The following is a 16,506-nucleotide window of genomic DNA, read 5'->3' as shown; positions in this document are numbered from 1 at the left end:
ATCAATAACCTCAGATATGCAGATGACACCACCCTTATGGCAGAAAGTGAAGAGGAACTAAAGAGCCCCTTGATGAAAGTGAAAGAGGAGAGTGAAAAAGTTGGCTTAAAGTTCAACATTCAGAAAATGAAGGTCATGGCATCCGGTCCCATCACTTCATGGGAAATAGATGGGGAAACAGTGGAAACAGTGTCAGACTTTATTTTTGGGGGCTCCAAAATCACTGCAGATGGTGAGTGCAGCCATGAAATTAAAAGATGCTTACTCCTTGGAAGGAAAGTTATGACCAACCTAGATAGCATATTCAAAAGCAGAGACATTACTTTGCCAACAAAGGTTCATCTAGTCAAGGCTATGGTTTTTCCAGTGGTCATGTATGGATGCAAGAGTTGGACTGTGAAGAAAGCTGAGCACTGAAGAATTGATGCTTTTGAACTGTGGTGTTGGGAAAGACTCTTGAGAGTCCCTTGGACTGCAAGGAGATCCAACCAGTCCATTCTAAAGGAGATCAGCCCTGGGTGTCCTTTGGAAGGAATGATACTAAAGCTGAAACTCCAGTACTTTGGCCACCTCATGCTAAGAGTTGACTCATTGGAAAAGACTCTGATGGTGGGAGGGATTGGGAGCAGGAGGAGAAGGGGATGACAGAGGATGAGATGGCTGAATGCCCTCACCAACTCGATGGACATGAGTTTGAGTGAAATCCGGGAGATGGTGATGGACAGGGAGGCCTGACGTGCTGCGATTCATGGGGTGGCAAAGAGTCAGACACGACTGAGCGATTGAACTGAACTGAAGCACATTATTTTTTTTTTCCAAATGTCTGTTTAAGGGTCAACTCAAATTGGACAATGTCAGACCAAAAATGCTTAGGAGCTCCTTGCTGACAGAAGTTAGGGAAACTATTTTAATAGAGAAGACAGAGAAGAAAAACAAATCTATTATTTGATTGTCTATAGCTTAAGCAGTTGACTTATTTGGAAAATCCTAGCAGGCAGTTTGTGGTCAGTTGTTCTTTAGTTTTGTTTTTATGGATTTTGGTGCATTGATTCTGGCTTAGGCTCTGGTTTGCTTAGTAGGCATCCAAAACATTAGAGCCACTTTAGTCTAAGGACTTCCTTATTTAATTAATTAATTAACAATAGTCACAGTGATATGTCATAAGAACAGTAAAGTAGTAAGAAAGGAGACTGCTCTGGGAGGAATAATGGTAGACTAATATATTGATATAACATTATAAAAAGTGAAATGAACAAATATATATATATATATATGTATGTATCAGTCCAGTTCAGTCGCTCAGTCGTGTCTAACTCTTTGCGACCCCATGAATTGCAGCACATCAGGCCTCCCTGTCCATCACCATCTCCCGGAGTTCACTCAAACTCACATATATCGAGTCGGTGATGCCATCCGACCATCTCATCCTCTGTCGTCCCCTTTTCCTCCTGCCCCCAATCCCTCCCAGCATCAGAGTCTTTTCCAATGAGTCAACTCTTTGCATGAGGTGGCCAAAGTACTGGTAGTATATTCTAAATTGGTGATAGAATAACCCATAACTATAAGCAACCAGCACTAATACCTGAAATCATTTTTTTAACTTTGATCTGCATCCTTTGTTTCCTTCCCTAGTAAGATTCCCTGGTTTGTCTTCAATGTCTTAAACAGCTAGATACAAACAGCACAGCTGTGCCAACATTCAAGGACAGTACCAAAGTACACATCCCAGTCTCACAGTTGGTACCCACCCTAAATATTTCTCCATAGTGTGTTATTAACATACTTCTCAAAGTCTGCTGTACTCTACCTCTTTGATACACCCTATCTCAGTGTTGAATGTGCCACTGGAAGACCAGCAGCTTTGCCTTATGTAAGGCATGCTCTTCCTCCCAAGACAATAGTGTTCTGAACAGTGTCATTGACAGACCATATTTATTACTCTCTCATGGTTCAACCAGTACTCCTGCCTGGAAAATCTCATGGACGGAGGAGCCTGGTGGGCTGCATGCAGCCCATGGGGTCGCTAAGAGTCAGACACGACTAAGCGACTTCACTTTCACTTTTCACTTTCATGCATTGGAGAAGGAAATGGCAACCCACTCCAGTGTTCTTGCCTGGAGAATCCCAGGGACGGGGGAACCTGTTGGGCTGCCGTCAATGGGGTCGCGCAGAGTTGGACACGATTGAAGTGATTTAGCAGCAGCAGCAGCATGGCTCAACACTACAAACTTCCTTCCATGTATTTTCTTTATGCAAAAAGTTTATACTTTAGGCTCCTTTGGGTTTAGAAATTAAACAACACAATCAACATTAATTAGGGGCTTTTTATTTGTTTGTTTGTTTTTTGGCCACATCATACGCTTGTGAGATCTTAGTTCCCTGAGGAAAAGTGGAAAGTGAAAGTCGCTTAGTCGTGTCTGACTCTTTGCGACCCCATGGACTATATAGTCAATGGGTTTCTCCAGGCCAGAATACTGGAGTGGGTAGCCTTTCCCTTCTCCAGGGGATCTTCCCAACCCAGGGACTGAACCCAGGTCTCCCACATTGCAGGTGGATTCTTTGCCAGCTGAGCTACCAGGGAGGCCCTAACCAGGGATCAAACCCAGCTCCATGGCAGTGAAAGTGCAGCGTGATAACCACTGGATCACCAGAGAATTCCCAATATTTAATTTTGAAAAGAATAAAATTTTAACTAAGACTGAGATGCACCTTCAGATGAGTGAGAACAAAAAGGAAAGAAAAAATTAGAAGTAAATAAAATGTAAAAGTAAATAAATATTGGACTTCTCTGGTGGTTCAGATGGTAAAGAATCTGTCTGCAATGCAAGAGACCCCAGTTCAATCCCTGGGTCGGGAAGATGCCCTGGAGAAGGAAATACTCCCATATTCTTGCCTGGAGAATTCCATGGACAGAGGAGCCTGACTGGCTATAGTCCATGGGATCATAGAGCAAATATTACACTAAATCATCAATATTATTTCAGAACTTAAGCTTGTAGGGATCTATATTTTTACTGACCATTTATTAATATTAAATTGCAAACATAATTACTGGACTGGAAAGGAGAGAATGGCACACCACATTTTGAAAACAATGAGTGCTGTAAAGAAGCATGCAGAAATGCAGTGCTGGAAGAGCAGATTGGGGAAATACTCAAGTAAACAGTGATGGAATGTGACAGACGCTATTAAAATCCAAATCCACACAAACATTGAAATTTTTTCTCATCTGGACACAGTTTCTTCTTCTAGTCTGAACGGCAATTACAACTAATGGGCTTCAACCCTCTCAACCAGTGCCCAGTGAGAGAGGCACATTTACGCTTTCAAACATTTGGGCCATCCACTTGTTCATATGCTATGGTTTGATGCCCAGAATATTATTCTGTGCCATGAAATCTTGGTCCAGGATGAAACTGTAAAAAGATGGTGCAGTGACAGGATGATAAATGAAGTTCACCAAGATGAGAGCTTGGGATTTATTCATATTCTTGGCTACAGAAACAGATTTACCAACATGTCTGCCCCCAAAAGATTCTTCTATAATGTTTTAAAATCAAACATCTAATAACCACATTATATCAAAGGACAAAAGGCAAAGCCTCTCTTTTTGTTGTGAGTAGACATTCAAATTCAAAATTCTTTAGAAAAGAGGACTTGTATAAATAAGGATTTTGTTTGCTTGCTGCAGTGATAAATATTTTGTATTTTGAAAATTCCCAATTAAAGTACAGACTTGTTTGTTGTTGTTTAGTCACTAAGTCATATCTGACTCTTTTGCACTCCATGGACTGCAGCCCAACAGGCTCTTCTCTCCATGAGATGTTCCAGGCAAGAACACTGGAGTAGCTTGCCATTTCCTTTTCCAGGGGATCTTCCTGACCCAGGAATCAAACCCATGTCTCCCGCATTGGCAGGCAGAGTCTTACCACTGAGCCACCAGGGAAGCCATAAAGTATACACTGCTGCTGCTGCTGCTAAGTCGCTTCAGTCGTGTCCGACTCTGTGCAACCCCATAGACGACAGCCCACCAGGCTCCCCCATCCCTGGGATTCTATAGGCAAGAATACTGGAGTGGGTTGCCATTTCCTTCTCCAAAAAGTAGACACTAGGTTGCAACAATTCTACTTACTGAGGTATCTTTCCCTTCAATCTAGATTTGTCTCATTTTAAATTTAATTAATCCAACGCATGTATATTCAATAAAATATACAGATCTTAACTGATATCTAAGAGTTTAAGAATCTATCTTTTAAGTAAAACCTAAAGGAGTTAACTTTTCTTTAAAAATAATTCCATTCTGTGATTTAACAACTTTTAAAAGGATCTTAATTCTTTAAACAAAGATAAAATTAAAGTCCAAAAGGTTTTGATTGTAGTAATAGAGAGGCAGCACTTTCTAACTAGCAGACCTTTAAATTGACTATACTCTAAATTCACACAGTACAAAATAGAGATCAGTAAATCTGTCTTGTGTTCTCATTATCTCAATCAGATACCAAACTGTTATCTAAAATTTAATCAACAATGTCCCTAGATTAAACTGAATTTAAAAACTTATTTAGCCACGAAGTCAAGATAAAAGAGTATGCAGGCCCGCCCTGCCCCTAGAGAATCATGGATGACTGCAGTGGGGACTTCAAGATGAGAAGCATAGATGGTGGTATCCTTCAAGAAAGCAAAGGTTTTCACAATTCTCTGCTGGGAGTAAAGCACAGGCTAGGAAGCAGTTTGACAGCTATTAAAACCAGGGCTCTGCAGTTGGACATAGCTTTGCAGTTGGGAGAGGTCTGCTTTCCATGAATGATTATAATATGGTTCAAGTCAGAGAGAAAGAAGATCCCTAGAACTCCATCAAGAGTGATGCTTTCACAAGAACCATGATGGCAGCAAGAAAGGTACCAGTAGCCATGGTTGGGTCAGCAGCAATGGGTGCCATTCTTCTGGCTTTAGTGGAAGGAGCTGGTATCTTGTTGATAAGATTTGCCTCTGCACCACTTCCTAATGATGCTCTGTTAGCTGAAGGCCCATCCGAGTTGCCTTCAGCCCAGTTACTATCTTTACATTTTGGAGACTATCAACAGTATCAATAGGACTTCTTTCCCAGGATTTCTTTAATGAAATGAGGAAAAGACTTCAGATCTATTTTTAAAACCACAGGTGGGAAAACTATGGCCAAATAGGCTATGAAGAGACATTTAGCACCTCTTCTCTTTAAAGGAACATGAAGGGGGGAGGTCTTAAAAGATAATACACTTATTTATTCACACTTAGATTGCATTTGTGATTGAAATAAATGTTTTAAATCTTTAAAAGGATATACAGTAAGAGCTTAGAAGATGAAGGACCAAATGGCAAACAGCAATGAAGTGTTTAAGTGTTTCCTTGGGGACTTCTCTGCCTGGTTTTGTTCTGTTAGACCAACAATAAAAAAAAAAAAAAAAAAAAAACTCCTGGCAATTGCTCTTTAAAAAAAAAAAAAAAACAAGCACAAAAAACCTTATTTTAGAATAATTTTAATTTGAAAGTAAAGTTAGTCTTTCCTTACTGTTTTCTAATTATTTTTTAAAAGACATACATTTATATTTCACTTTTCTTTACATAATTTTCTTGATTCTCCTTTTTTTCCCAAATTCTTCCAACATCCATTTAGCAAACCTGGAACATAGCATTCAAACAAGGCCCTGACTCTGTTATCTCAGTTTATATTTGTAATCTCTCCTGACTGCTAAGGGTGATAATTTCTGTTTCACAATGCTTTGCTGGGGTACAAATTGTTCTATATAATGATCCTTACTAAGAAGCCAAAAGTCAACACTTCAAATATCATTATTCTCACATTGACATAAAACTTTTCATTAAAAATGTCATCTGTCCCTCAGTTTGCCGTATTAAAATGCAGCAGTTCAGTTCAATATATCCTAACATAAGAGCAAGTTTTAGAGTCTATTCCCTGCTGATTTTTGAATGAGTTATTTCATGTGGGATTTAGTTTGTGCATTGTGTGGGCATATTATGCACATGTGTGACTGAGCATGTATGTATTATGCTTTCTCTTCATTGTTACCAATGCTGTCTATACTTCTGCTTTTCTTCTTTAACATTATACTAAATTTCCCCTAGGTTTTCCAAGTTTCTGAGGAAATTTTAACCTTTTATATGAAAGCTAGATACCTCCTCAGGATAATAATTGAAATTTAAGAAAATATATGGAGAAGAGAGGTTAATTGTAATCAATATTCCCACTATAGGCCAGGTACTTTCCATATATATGTCATTTCTTTAATATCTCAGCCTTTTTTAGGAGGATAATGCTATCACCATTTTAGAATCTGGAGAGATGCACTAACCTGCCCTTAGTCACACTGATACTTAGTGAAGAAACCAACACTGGACTAGATTTCTAGTTCAATATCTAGACAAAAATCTCTATGTTTTAGTGCTGTATCATAATGTTTCAAGAGTCATGTAAATTACTAATTATACAAATAATTAAAAAGTCAGATTTTAAAAAACTAAAGTTTTAATAGATAGCCTTTTCAGTTTTTCACAAATGTAATACTATTTATATTATTCTATCATCTCAAATTTTAATTTTACTGTAAATTATTAACACTACAGATAGGACTACATTAGGTTTATTAGAGGACATTTTCATAAGTAAGAAGTTTTGGCAACAATCTTCAAAAACTGAAATAAATTATTATTGATACATCAATTAAGTGTAGGTTTCTAATATCATTTGGGGATTATTCATATTCCTAGACATGTTGTTTGTAAGAAGTTTCCACCAAACATATCAGTCTCTATTTTCAAGAATACTAGCTTCCGTAAAATGTTACCTGGTACTCCAAATTATGGGTTTCATGATTTTAAAAGTTCAGGAACATCACATTATAATTCCCATCTTAAACAATACAAAATGCATTTTAAAGAAACTTAAAATTTCCTGATAAATAAAGATCTGCGTGGACTGTTATTTCCACACAGTTTGTAATGCATGGGTCTACTCTTTTTTTTTAAAGGAAGAAAATAATTAAATTGGGGATTTGGAAATGAACACTTTGTTGATATGGATGACAAACAATGTTTTTCATACTTTTAAATTAGTCTTCACATAAATAGTAAAGGTGAATTGTTTAAAAATAAGGTTAATCATGGTTACCAATAACGGAATTTGGCATCAGTGTCTTAAGAAGCAAAGCAAATAAGAAAGTAAACTAATGGGGGAACCATAGTGTTTGGTTCAAGGCAAACTCAAAACCTATAGATATATCAACTAAATAATAAAAATGTTGCACTTATTATTTCTCACTTCCTATTTCAATATATTTAGCATTTCCTCAAATCCTAAAACATAATTTACCATACTTGAGCAAGAATATTCAACTATTGTCATTAACCTTTACATTCTGTAATAACATTTTGCCACAGGACAATTGATTTCAATAACTTTTGTTCCCCTTGGTGTGAAAAATATACTAGATCCTTCAAAATGTAGCATTCCCACTTCCTTTATCTGTTCTCATTTTTAGTCACATTTTAATATATAGATTTACTGCAAAGTTCACATTTCACAATAAGATAAGCATACTATTTAAAGAAATAATCAACAGAGCTATTGGCAAAGCTAAAGAAGTTAACTGCTGAATTTATGAATACATGTTACTTCAACCTAGAAAGAGTCACGTGCAATTTTTACACGCATGACAGAGAAAAGATACAGTGAATATTAAATAATACCTATTCCTTGTTTAAGATTCCTTGAACCTTTTCTCCTTTAAGATGGACCCCAAAACATATTGTAGATTACATTGGTAGATTACATTGGTGACTTGTCCTCTTGAGAACAAGTAAAGGATAACCAGAGCACAGAATGGTTAAAGAGAAGACAACAGAGTACTTAATAAAGGTGGTGCACAGGAGCACATACCTGTTCCTCTTGAGATTGTGATAACTACTGTGCATGGATCAACACTGCACATAGATGAAGGCAACTTTAACCCCTGTACTCTCTAGGCTACTCTATCCCCCTTCTAGCCAAACTCCTACTCATGGGGCAAGGATTCCATGGCCAAGGGTGTACCATAGTTATCCATTGGTAATATACCCATGTGCAGTCCATACCTGCCCAGGACTGTAAGAAAGTTTTACTGGATCCTTGTTCCAGAGCCTAGGAGAGTTCATTCCTTGGGTCTTTCCTCCTTTAGAATAGATTAAACCACCTAGGTGGACACTGCTGAGACTGACAAATAGTAGGGGACAAATAGTTGTTTCCAGAAGAGTGTGAACATTCTCCCCATGCAGGCTGGGGTATCCACATGCTTGTCTGAGGCTCTAAAGGCACTAAGATGATAGGTTGGCCATGTGACAGATCCCAGGTTCTGGTTCTCCTGTGCCACTGAGCTTTGATTCAGAAATCTAAAGAGTCACAAAGTGAACATTTCTCAGTCATGTCCAACTCTTTGTGACCCCTTGGAATTCTCCAGGCCAGAATACTGGAGTCGGGAGCCGTTCCCTTCTCCAGGGGATGTTCCAAACCCAGAGATTGAACTCAGGTCTCTCACATTGCAGGTGGATTCTTTACCAGCTGAGCCACAAGAGGAGCCCAGAATCATATAATTCTCAATTCAAATGTAACTTCCCAGATAGTCAGGGCCACACATTTGTTAAGGTAACAGATTGAACTACATTTTATTTAACAATCCAACAGCATGACTTATGAATTAAATATTTATTGTGAAAAAGCATTTCCCTTTCTATTCTTGCTCTGGCCCCAAAGACATTATGATTGGTCCTGTTCTGATCACATCATTCTGGTTAATGAGAGGAGTCACAGAGTATCATCTGACTCATTTGAGAGCAATGTGAATAGAACTGGACATGCAAAGTAGCCTGGAGATTAAACAGTGATGACCTGATGGAGGCTGATTCAGATCGTGATTCAGGGATTCTGTAAACCATCATGAGTCAAGCACAGGCTAAGTAGATAAGAGAGCACCACTAGTTTCTATCCAATGCAGATGAGAGATGCCAGTCTGGATTCCACCAGTTTAGGAGCTCACCATTAAGATCAACAGAGAGAAAGCAAACCACAGGGAACAGGATAAAAGCACTAGAGTCCAGAGATGCCAGAGGGTAATACAATGCATGAATATTATTTCAGCAGCATGAGGTTAGGAAATCAAATCTTGCCTAGATACCATTTTATGGTGAGAGTCCAAAGAGGGACCTAGCTGACAGACTGAGCCTGTTTAACCAAGGGAGTCAGCATTGCCTAAAGGGAAGCTGAATCTAGTGCATGATATGGTAATGCAATAGATTAGATACAAATGGAACAAAATAAAGAAAGTTGTTGCACTACACAGGAGATGATGACTCGTCAGTTCAGTTCAGTTTAGTCTCTTAGTCATGTCCCACTCTTTGCAACCCCATGGACTGCAGCATGCCAGGCCTCCCTGCCCAACACCAACTCCTGGAGTTTACTTAAACTCATGTCCATTGACTCAGTGATGCCATCTAGCCATCTCATCCTCTGTTGTCCCCTTCTTCCCTTGCCTTCATTATTTCCCAGCATCAGGGTCTTTTCAAATGATAAGAAAACATTAAATTCTCCTTCAGATGAATATTAATAATTTCCAAATGTGGTCTACACTGTAACTATTTCCACCTGCCTGGAATTAATATACCTTGAAGGCCATTCATAAAATAGGTTAAACAACAATACAAATGAATTAGACAGCTTACTATGGCTTTGAGATTGCAAAGATGCTATAACACTTTACAATAGTCTGCATGACTTAAACAACATTTTTCAGTGCTGGAAGTTGGGAAATCCATGTTCAAGATGCCATCACCAATAGTGAGAAGCCACTTCCTAGTTTGCAGATGGCTGTCTTAGTTTAGCCTTACATGGCAAAAAACAGAAACATAAAGAGAAGCTCTCCTGTTTATTTTTACAAGGGCACTAATTGCATTCATGAGGCCCCACCCTTATGACATAACACAAAGATCTCACTTCCTAATGCCATTGCACTGGAGGTTAGGATTTCAAAATATGAATTCTGGAGGAGCACAAATATTCAGTCCATACCAGGACCAAACTATTCAATATGGCAAGGTTTTGTAATCAGTATTGAAGAGGTAGACAGCCTCTATCATGGAGGACCTTGTGTGTCATACCAATAAATTTTGGTTATAATGACATAGGCAATGAGAAGTCAGGAGAAGAAGATTAAATCAGAAAAAGACAGAAATAATTTCATATGTTCATGATGAACTTATAGGCACAAGGTATATGGACTGATGAGATAAGACTTAAAGAGAATACATAGAAAAAACAGTAGGCTAGGCAAACAATGAATGAAGTCTGAATTGAGGTTGAAATAGGGGGATGACTATAAGGGAATGAGACAAAGAAGTGGTAAGGAGGTAGAGCTGATTGAAACTGGATGCCATGTGCAGAAAGGAATCAGAAAAAGGGAATCATGGAGGAGTTCTATATGATGGGCAGGTGATGGTATCTAGCTGTAGTCTGGAAAACAGCAGAAAGAGTTGGTGAGGAACAGTTTTGAACCTAACTTTGAACATGCGGTTTGAGGTGTCTCTGTGGATGGTAAAAATATCAATTTTTTAGTAGAAAAAAAGTAAAATAAAACAAGGTGATAATTTCCAAATACTATTCAATTTCTGAAAGATATATGTTGTTCAGTCTCAGTTGTGTCCTATACTTTGCGACTACATGGACTGCAGCACGCCAGGATTCCCTGTCCTTCGCCATCTCCAAGAGCTTACTCAAACTCATGTCCATTGAGTGGGTGATACCATCCAACAATCTCGTCCTCTGTTGTCCCCTTCTCCTCTTGCTTTCAAATTTTCCCAGCATCAGGGTCTTTTCTAAGAAGTCAGGTGGCCAAAGTATTTGAGCTTCAGCTTCAGCATCAGTCCTTCCAATGAATATTCAGGGTAGATTTACTTTATAATTGACTGGTTTGATCTCCTTGCAATCTAAGGGATTCTCAAGAGTTATCTCCAACACCACAGATGAAATACATCAATTCTTCAGTGCTCAGCCTTCTTTATGGTCCAACTGTCATATCTGTACATGCCTACCAGAAAAACCACAGCTTTGACTAGATGGACATTTGTCGGCAAAGTGATGTCTCTGCTTTTTAATATGCTGTCTAGGTTGGTCATAGCTTTTCTTCCAAGGAGCAAGCATCTTTTAAATTCACGGCTGCAGTCACCATCTGCAGTGATTTTGGACCCCAAGAAAATAAAATCGCTCACTGTTTCTATTGTTTCCCCATCTATTTGCCATGAAGTGATGGGACCGGATGCCATGATCTTTGTTTTTTTAATGTTGAGTTTTAAGTCAGATTTTTCATTTTCCTCTTTCACCTTAATCAAGAGGCTTTTTAGTTCCTCCTTGCTTTCTGCCATAGGGTGTTGTCACATGCATATCTGAGGTTACTGATATTTCTGCCTGCAATCTTGATTCCAGCTTGTGCTTCATCCAGTCTGGCATTTCTAATGATATACTCTGCATATAAGTTAAATAAAAAGGGTGACAATATATAGCCTTGATGAAATCCTTTCCCAATTTTGAACCAGTCTGTTATTCTATATCTGGTTCTAACTGTTGCTTTTTGATGTGCATACAGGTTTCACAGGAGGCAGGTTGGTAGTCTGGTATTCCCACCTCCTTGAGAATTTTCCAGTTTGTTGTGACCCACCCAGTTAAAGGTTTTAACATAGTCATTGAACCAGAAGTAAATCTGGAATTCTCTTGCTTTTCCTATGATCCAATGGATGTTGGCAATTTGATCTCTGGTACCTCTGCCTTTTCTAAATCCAGCTTAAACATCTAGGAGTCCTAAGTTCACATACTGTTAAAGCCTGGCTTGGAGAATTTTGAGCATTACTTTACTAGCATGTGAAATGTATGCAATTTTGTGGTAGTTTGAACAGTCTTTGACACTGCCCTTCTTTGGGATTGGTATGAAAACTGATCTTTTCAAGTCAAGCAGCCACTGCTGAGTTTTCCATATTTGCTGGCAAATTGAATGTAGCAGGTTAAGAGCATCATCTTTTAGGACTTGAAATAGCTCAGCTGGAATTCCACACCTCCACTAGCTTTGTTCATAGTTATGCTTCCTAAGGTCCACTTGACTTCATACCCTAGAATGTCTGCTCTCAGTGAGTGATCACACCATTGTGGTTATCTGCCTCATTAAGATCTTTATTGTATAGTTCTTCTGTGTGTTCTTGCCACCGCTTCTTAATATCTTCTGCTTCTGTTAGGTCCATTTCATTTCTGTCCTTTATTGTGCCCATATTTGCATGATATGTTCCCTTGGTATCTAATTTTCTTGAAGAGATTTCTAGTCTTTCCAATTCTACTGTTTTCCTCTATTTCTTTGCATTGATCATTGAGGAAGGCTTTCTTATCTCTTTGCTCTTCTTTGGAACTCTGCATTCAAATGGGTATATCTTTCCGTTTCCCTTTTTCTTTTGCTTCTGTTCTTTGCTTGGCTATTTGTAAAGCCCCCTTGGACTGCCATTTTGCCTTTCTGCATTTATATTTCTTGGGCATGGTCTTGATCCCTGTCTCCTGTACAATATCACGAACCTCCACCCATAGTTCTTAAGGGACTCTTATCAAATCTAATTCCTTGAATCTATTTGTCACTAGACTGTATAATTGTAAGGGATTTGATTTAGGCCATACCTGAATGACCTAGTGGTCTTCCCTACCTTCCTTAAGTCTGAATTTGGCAATAAGGAATTCATGATCTGAGCCACAGTCAACTTCCAGTCTTGTTTTTGCTGTCTGTGTAGAGCTTTTCCATCTTGTTCTGCAAAGAATACAGTCAATCTGATTTGGGTATTGACCATTGGTGATGTCCATGTTTAGAGTTGTCTCTTGTGCAGTTGGAAGAGGGTGTTTGCTATGACCAGCATGTTTGCTTGGCAAAATTATGTTAGACTTTGTCCTGCTTCCTTTTGTACTGCAAGGCCAAACTTGCCTGTTACTCCAGGTGTCTCTTGACTTCCTACTTTTGCATTCCAGTCCCTTATGATGAAAAGGACATCTTTTTTTTTTGGTGTTAGTTCTAGAAAGTTTTATAGGTCTTCATAGAACCATTCAACTTCACCTTCCTCAGCATTAGTAGCTGGGGCATGGTTTTGAATTACTGTGATATTGAATGGTTTGCCTTGGAAATGAATAGAGATCATTCCGTCATTTGTGAGATTGTACCTAAGTACAGCATTTTGGACTCTTGTTGACTACAAGGGCTACTGCATTTCTTGTAAGGGATTCTTGCCCACAATAGTAGATACAATGTTCATGTGAATTACATTTGCCCATTCCAGTGATTTTAGTTCACTGATTCCTAAAAAGTTGATGTTCATTCTTGCCATCCTCTGTTTGACCAATTCCAATTTAGCTTGATTCATGGACCTAACATTGCACATTCTTATGCAGTACTGTTCTTTATAGCATTGGACTTTACCACAAGACACATCTATACCTGGGTGTGGCTTCCACTTTGCCTCAGCTTCTTCATTTGTCCTGGAGCTATTTCTTCCACTCTTCTCCAGTAGCATATTGGTGCTATTTTCCTCTCTTCTCCAGTACTAGAAAGATATAATGCTTAAAAAAAAAAATAATCCTGAAGTACCATGCAGTTTGAGAGGCCAACAGGAAAGGGCATTTCTTTATCAAAGTATATTTTTGTTTATGTAGTTGAAAGAGGGAAGGAAGTTTGCTGAGGAGGAGGGCTTCTCCTGTGGCCCAGATGGTAAAGAATCCGTCTGCAATGCAGGAGACCTGAGTTTGATTCCTGGGTTGGGAACATCACCTGAAGAAGGGAATTGCAACCCCTCCAGTATTCTTGCCTGGAGGATTCCATGGACAGAGGAGCCTGGTGGTCTATAGTCCATGGTCAAAGAATTAGACATGACTGGGCGACTAACACTTTCATTTCAGGGAGTGAGATTGAAAATGACTCTATGGTCAATAGAGTATCAAGACAAAAGGAACATAATCTCTTGGTGCACAAAGAAGCATTGCATATTCTTTATTGCAATACCTCTACTCAAAGCAAATAATACATAGAATTTCTATCACATCAGTGAGAAAGAGAAAGGTAAGTTACAACTTTTGAAATAGGCTTTCTTTGGACGTAATCTATATATAATGAAATTCACCCACTTTAACAGCCTAGGTCAATAAGTTTTAACAAATATATATATAATAGGTATATACTACATTGGAAGGACTGATGTTGAAGCTGAAATGCCAATACTTTGCCACCTGATGCAAAGGGCTGACTCATTTGAAAAGACCCTGATCCTGGGAAAGATTGAGGACAGGAGGAGAAGGGGACGACAGAGGATGAGATGGTTGGATGGCATCACCGACTCAATGGATATGAGTTTGGGTAAACTCCGGGAGTTGGTGAGGGACAGGGAGGCCTGAAGTGCTGTGGTTCATGGGGTTGTAAAGAGTTGGACACAACTGAGCGACTGAACTGACTGACTGACTACCATCATTTCACATGCTAACAAGGTAATGCTCAAAATATTTCAAGCTACACTTCAACATTATAAACCAAGAACTTGCAGATGTACAAGCTGGTTTTAGAAAAGGCAGAGGAACCAGAGATCAAATTGCCAATGTATGTTGGTTCATAGAATAAGCAAGGAAATTCCAGGAAAAAATATCCACTTCTGCTTCACTGAGTATGCTAAAGCCTTTGATTGCTTGGATCACAATAAATTGTGGAAAATTCTTAAAGAGATGAGAATACCAGACCACCTTATCTGCCTCCTGCAAAACCTGTATGCAGGTCAAGAAGAAACAGTTAGAAATGGACATAGAACAACGGACTGTTTCAAAATTGGGAAAGAAGTACATCAAGGCTGTATATTGTCACCTTCCTTATTTAACTTACATGCAGAGTACATCATGCAACGTGCTGGGCTGGATGACTTACAAGCTGGAATTGAATTGCTGGGATAAATATCAACAATGTCAGATATACAGATGATACCACTCTAATGGCAGAAAGCAAAGAGGAACTAAAGAGTCTCCTGATGAAGGTCAAAGAAGAGAGTGAAAAAACTGGCTTAAAATTCAATATTTAAACAGCTAAGTTCATGCCATCTGGTCCCTTCACTTCATGGCAAAAAGATGGAGAAAAAGTACAAAGAGTGACAGACTTTATTTTCTTGGGCTCCAAAGTTACTTCTGACAGTGACTGCAACCATGAAATTAAAAAGATGCTTGATCCCTGAAGAAAAACTATGATAAACTTAGACATCATATTAAAAAGCAGAGACATCACTTTGCAGTCAAAGGTACACAGAGTCAAAGCTATGGTTTTTCCAGTATACATATAGGATGTGAGAGTTGGACTATAAAGAAGACTGAGAGCTGAAGAATTGATGGTTTCAAATTGTGGTACTGGGGAAGATTCTTGAGAGTTCCATGGACTGCCAGGAGATCAAACTAGTCAATACTAAAAGAAATCAACCCTGAATATCCATTGGAAGGACTGATGCTGAAACTGAAGCTCCAATACTTTGGCTACTTGATGTGAAGAGCTGACTCATTGGAAAAGGCCCTAATGCTAGGAAGTATTGAAGGCAGAAGAAGGTGGTGACAGAGAATAAGATGGTTGGATGGCATCATTGCCTCAATGGACATGAATCTAAGCAAATTCTGGGAGACAGTTAAGGATAGGGAAGTCTGGTATATTGCAGTCTATGGGGTCACAAAGTTTGGACACGACTTAGTGACTGAACAACAGCCAACTACCATCACAACTGAGATACAGAACATCTCAACTACTCCAAAAAGATCACTTTTAGTCACTAAGTTTTAAGTTTTACTGAAAAACAAAACAAAAAAATAAATAAATACTACTACTAGACCATTCAGGTATGACCTAAATCAAATCCCTTATGATTATACAGTGGAAGTGAGAAATAGATTTAAGGGCCTAGATCTGATAGATAGAGTGCCTCATGAACTATGGAATGAAGTTCGTGACATTATACAGGAGACAGGGATCAAGACCATCCCCATGGAAAAAAAAATGCAAAAAAGCAAAATGGCTGTCTGGGAGGCCTTACAAATAGCTGTGAAAAGAAAAGAAGCGAAAAGCAAAGGAGAAAAGGAAAGATATAAATATCGGAATGCAGAGTTCCAAAGAATAGCAAGAAGAGAAAAGAAAGCCTTCTTCAGTGATCAATGCAAAGAAATAGAGGAAAACAACAGAATGGGAAAGACTAGGGATCTCTTCAAGAAAATTAGAGATACCAAAGGAACATTTCATGCAAAGATGGGCTCGATACAGGACAGAAATGGTATGGACCTAACAGAAGCAGAAGATATTAAGAAGAGGTGGCAAGAATACACAGAAGAACTGTACAAAAAAGATCTTCACAACCCAGATGATCATGATGGTGTGATCACTGACCTAGAGCCAGACATCC

General features: G+C 38.7%; 1 protein-coding gene and 1 pseudogene across 2 annotated transcripts in view; one reads left to right on the top strand and one right to left on the bottom strand.

Annotated features, from left to right (window-relative positions):
* Positions 1-5,093, top strand: part of LOC105003809 — a 10,463-nt pseudogene extending 5,370 nt beyond the window's left edge.
* Positions 1-16,506, bottom strand: part of DPP10 (dipeptidyl-peptidase 10 (non-functional)) — an 814,904-nt gene that overhangs the window by 428,965 nt on the left and 369,433 nt on the right. The window lies entirely within an intron of this gene.

The sequence above is a fragment of the Bison bison genome, unplaced genomic scaffold (assembly GCF_000754665.1).
Source record: "Bison bison bison isolate TAMUID 2011002044 unplaced genomic scaffold, Bison_UMD1.0 scf7180017864471, whole genome shotgun sequence".
In the NCBI taxonomy this organism is placed as follows: domain Eukaryota; kingdom Metazoa; phylum Chordata; class Mammalia; order Artiodactyla; family Bovidae; genus Bison; species Bison bison.
Note: the sequence above shows the minus strand (reverse complement) of the source record. Positions and strands in the feature narration are given on the sequence as shown.